The following is a 5,629-nucleotide window of genomic DNA, read 5'->3' on the forward strand; positions in this document are numbered from 1 at the left end:
TTAAAAAAAAAAAAAAAAAGAAGCAATCAATCTCCCATCAAAATAAGTCAGCCACATACAAGGAAACAAACAATCATGCTTAAATTCTAAATAATAAAGCACTAAATGCAATTGTAAGAAAAACTAGGTATTCATGCAGATTTATGAATACGAAACAAAACCAAGGCACATCTACTTCACAATGGTGGGCTCAACTGTTGTTTTTTTCGGGGATGGGAGTTATCAAGGATTGAACTCAGGGACACTCAACCACTGAGCCACATCCCCAGCCCTATTTTGTATTCATTTTTAGAGACAGGGTCTCACTGAGTTGCTTAGGGCCTCGCTAAATTGCTGGTGCTGGCTTTGAACTCGAAATCCTCCTGTCTCAGCCTCCCAAGCTGCTAGGATTACAGGTGTGCACCACAGTGCCCAGCAATTGTTATCATTTTTACATAAGAGAACACATTTTGGAAACAAAATACCAAACTTAACAAAAGAGAACTTAATTGGATATTGCAAACCTATGTCTATACTGGAGACTCTCAATTTTTAATTAAACAAATAAAAAGTCTGCTTAAATCTTTATATCCAAGAAAACACAACCGGTAAATGTGATGTCCAATTTTGACTACTCTTTCCAAACAGTAGTTTCTTTTAGTATTCAAATATTTCTCAGCTATTCAAGATGAAACATTTACCTTTTGTGTAGTGTGTGTGGTACTGGTATAGAACCCAGGGTTTCAGGAATGCTGGGCAAGTGCTCTACCACTGAACTATACCTCCAGCCCCTACTGACATTTGTTAACTAAAAATGAGCAAGAACCAGGGGGCAGTGGTGCACATCTGTAATTCCAGTGACTCAAAAGACTAAGGCATGGATGGGGATGTGGCTCAAGCAGTAGCGTGCTCGCCTGGCATGCATGCGGCCCAGGTTCGATCCTCAGCACCACATACAAAGATATTGTGTCCACCGAAAACTAAAAAAATAAATAAATATTAGAATTCTCTCTCTCTCTTTAAAAAAAAAAAAAGACTAAGGCATGAGGATCAAACTTTTGAGGCAGCCTGGGCAACTTAGCAAAACGCTGTCTTAAAATAAAAAACTCAGGGGATATATATAGCTTGCACTCCTGGTTTTTCAAGCCCTAGGCAGAAGAGAGGAAGGGAGGGGGCGGTGAAGAAAACCTAAACTAAGGAGCTATGGGTATGTAGCTCAGTGGTAGAGTGCTTGCCTAGCATGTACAATGCTCTGGGTTCAATCCCCAGCATGGTGGGAGGAACAAATAAATTTAGACTAAAATTGGTTTGTATTTGCTCAAAAATATTCACCGTCAATATATTAAACTGATCAAAACACTGTATCAGGGCTGGGGTTGAGGGGAGTCAGTGACAGATGCTTGCTTAGCATTCGTGAGTCCCTAGCATTACCATCCATATACTTCAACTTATTCTGTACAGATATACCTTGGTATCCACAACCAAAACATCTCCCTACCCACCCCAAAGGCAGATACCAAATAGCAGCTCAAGTCTTTTACATAAAATGGTAATGTATACGCATATTGACATACATATATCTTCCCATATACTTTGTGGAGGTTGTTTGTTTGTTTTTTGAGATAGAGTCTCCCTATGTTGCTCAAACTGTCCCATAATTCCTGGGCACAAACAATCCTCCTATCTCACTTCCTGAAAAGATAGATATTCCCATATACTTTAAACCATCTCTCAAAATTACTTTTAAATGCCTAATTCAATGCTGCTGCTTTATAAATATGTGTTATACTGGGAGATGGGGCTGTAGCTCAGTGGTAGAGAATATGCTTACCACGAGTGAGGCCCTGGGTTGGAACCCCAGCACCACCATACCCCGAAACCCTTTCTCCCTCAAAAAAGTTGTTATATTGTTTAGGGAATAATGACAATGCATAAGGCATTCACAACAGAATCAATTTTTTTCCCAAATATTTTCAATGTGTGCATGATTGGCTAAGGAGGACCAACTGTATTCTTATATTCTTTCATTCCTGTAATTCCAGTGACTTGAAAGGATGAGGTAGGATGGCCAGATTCAAGGCCAGCCTCAGCAACTTAGCAAGACCCTGTCTCAAAATAATAAAGTTTTAAAAGAACTAGAAACAGCTCAGTAGGGCTGGGGTTGTGTCTCAATGGTAGAGCACTTGTCCAGTAAATGTCAGGCACTGGGTTTGATGGCCAGCACATTTAAAAAAGAAAAGAAACATATATCACTGGGTTCAATCCCTTTTACCACCCAATCCCCCCCCCCGCAAAAAAAAAAAAAAACAGATGCTCTTGGCATTTGACATGTATTAGGAGCAAAACAAAGATCACTTAGCCTCACAGAATTTACTTACAATTTTCAATTTTCTGACAGTGAAAAAAAAGACTCTTCCTAGTCCAAAACTGTTTCCAAAAACTCCACAAGAAACTTACTCCAGGGGCTGGGGATGTGGCCCAAATGGTAGTGCGCTCGCCTAGCATGTGTGAGGCACTGGGTTCGATTCTCAGCACCACATAAAAATAAAATAAAGATATTGTGTCCACTTAAAACTAAAAAATAAATATTAAAAAAAAGAAAAGAAACTTACTCCATTAATTCCAAAGCGTGATCTATTACACATCAATCATTAGCATACTAAAACCCAATTAATTTTCTTAATACCCCTTCTTTGCAGAAGGAACTGCATTCAACTTTGTCAGAGTTATCAACAAGAATACAAAGAGTAATTTTAATTCCAGCTTTTGCATCTGACCTACTAATAAGCAATAGCAATGAACTGCCACATACTTCATTTGCACACAACTCCTCCTACTAAAGAGATCAATCCTCCCTGAGTCATTCTTGAAACAAACAACAAAACTACACCCCACTGAGAAAACAACACATTCCAAGTTTGGTACTAAACTCCTCTATTTCCCAGTTAATTTCTAAAGTTCACATGTCAGGGGTTGGGGGATAAGCTCAATGGTAGAGCCCTTGCCTAGGAAGCACAAGATGCTGGCTGGGTTCAGTTCCAGCATGGGTGTGGGGATGTGGGATCAGACCTGAGCCTTTCATCATCGCCTACATTACTACTCTATTTCCAGGTAAAAAGATTCTGTCTTCCAAGGCTATCCAGGTTTCAAAATCCTACTATGAAAGGAAGAGTTATAGAATTGTGATGAGCAGAGTATAAGTCTCTTTGAAGATGCATGCAATTAACCTAGCCAACCACACACCTAAATCCAATTCAAGTTGAATGTCACCTCAGCCCTGGGTTCGCTCCTCAGCACTGCATATAAGTAAATAAACTCCACTGACAACTAAAAATATTTTTTTTTATTTTTTAGTTGTAGGTGGACACAATACCTTTATTTTATTTTTATGTGGTGCTGAGGATCGAACCCAGTGCCTCACGCATGCTAGGCGAGCTCTCTACCTCTGAGCCACAACCCCAGCCCTAAAAATATTTTTTAAAAATGCCAATTTCTTTGTGTACTATACACTTTTCTACCTTTTTATCCCATGATTATCAAATTGTTCATTATTAGAAAGCAAATAAGGTCTGGGGATGTGGCTAAGTGATAACGCGCTCGCCTGGCATGCATGGGGCGCTTCGATCCTCAGCACCACATAAAATAAAGATGTTGTGTCCACTGAAAATTGAAAAATAAATATTTTTTAAAATTCTCTCTCTTTCTCTTTCTCTCTCTCTTAAAAAAATATTAAAAAAAAAAAAAGAAAAGAAAGCAAATGATAGGGTCTGGACGTGTAGTTCAGTGGTAGGTCTTACCTGGCATATGTAAGGCCCTGGGTTCCATTCCCAGCAACACCAAAAAAAAAAAAAAAAAAAAAAGAAAAGGATCCAAGGGAGAAATGATGCATACCTGCAATCCCAATAACTATAATATAGGCTACACTGAAAGCTGAGGCAGGACAACTGCCAACCTGGGCAGTTTAGCAAGACCCTGGTCTCAAAATAAAAAAAATAAAAAAAAAAATGTTTAAAAGGGCTGGGCATGTAGCTCAGTGGGGTACCATGAAGGAGGCCTGGATTCAACCTTCAACACAGGGGGGAAAAAAAAAAAAAAAAACAACTCAAAATCACTTCTCATCCATTCATTCACTCATTTTGGTTCTGCTGTAGGGACTATATCCCTAGTTCTTTTTACTTTTTATTTTGAGACAGTGTCCCATTAAAACTGCCCAGGCAGGGCTTGGTGGTGCACACTTGTAATCCCAGGAGCTCAGGAGGCCAAGATAGGAAGTTGCCAAGTTCAAAGCCAGCCTTAGCAACTTAGTGAGGGCTCAGGTAACTCAGTGAGGACGTGTCTCTAAATTAACTTGAATTTTTAAAAGGCTGGGGATATGGTTCAGTGGTTAAGTGCCTCTGGGTTCATAGCTAGTTCAAACAAACAAACACTGCCCAACCTGGCCTGAAATTTACCATCTTTCTACCTCAGCCTCCCCAGTAGCTGGGATTATAAGTATGGGATTAAAAGAAAGTATTGTTTCTCTTTTGAACTCAGATCATAAATGTATCCATTTTAACCAATCTATCTGGAATACTGCAGGAACATCAACACATGTATTACCTTTTTATAGCAAAAAGTATTTATGAAGGAGTTACTAATATATAAATCAACCACTTAGTTTTATACTTAGACCAAAAGACTGGTTTCCCCTCTGTGTCAGACATTTATTTATTTATTTATGCATTGCTGGAGACCAGGGCCTTTCTCATGCTAGACAAGCACTGTACCACTGAGCAACACCACCAACCCCACACCTTTACTTCCTACTTCACAGACTGCGATTGCTTCAAGTATGCAAAAAGGCAGACTTCCAAGAAATTTTTTTTAATGTCTTTAAAAAAAAAAAACAAAACAGGGCCTCCCTATGCTGCCCAGGCTGCCCCTAGCTTCATAAATAGCGGGACTATAGGCAATTGCCACCATACACCCAGCTTAAATAATGTAGCTTAGCCCCTGTTAATCCCAGGGGCTTAGGAGACTGAGGCAGGAGGATGACAAATTCAAAGCCAGCCTCAGCAACTTAGTGAGAACCTGTCTCTGAATAAAATACAAAAAAAGGGCTGTGGATGTGGCTCAGTACATAAGCCCCTCTGGGTTCAATCCCAGGTACCCAAATTAATAATAATAATGTATTTTGGGGGGCTGGGGATGTGGCTCAACCGGTAGCGTGCTCCCCTGGCATGCGCGGGGCGCTGGGTTTGATCCTCAGCACACATAAAAATAAAGATGTTGTGTCCACCAAAAACTAAAAAATTAATATTAAAATAATAATAATAATGTATTTTAACATTAAATTAGAGCTGGGCACATTGTTTTTACACCATCACAGCTCAACTTTTTAAGTAAAAAAAATTATGATAAAATAAAGTTAGTTATTTTAACCATTTTTACATGTACAATTCTCAATCTTTTAAAGCTAACCAAAGCTATTATTTGTCATCAACATAATAGCTTTAGATATTAAAGCTACTTTATTAAAACTACTGATACACACTTCAACATACTAAATGTAGGTCTAACTCAGAATCATATACTTAGATCACAAGACTCCTATTATTGGACATAACCAAATAAAGATAATGATATTTATAATGTCATGTCTCTTGTCAAT

Source organism: Marmota marmota, unplaced genomic scaffold, assembly GCF_001458135.2.
Source record: "Marmota marmota marmota unplaced genomic scaffold, marMar, whole genome shotgun sequence".
NCBI lineage: Eukaryota > Metazoa > Chordata > Mammalia > Rodentia > Sciuridae > Marmota > Marmota marmota.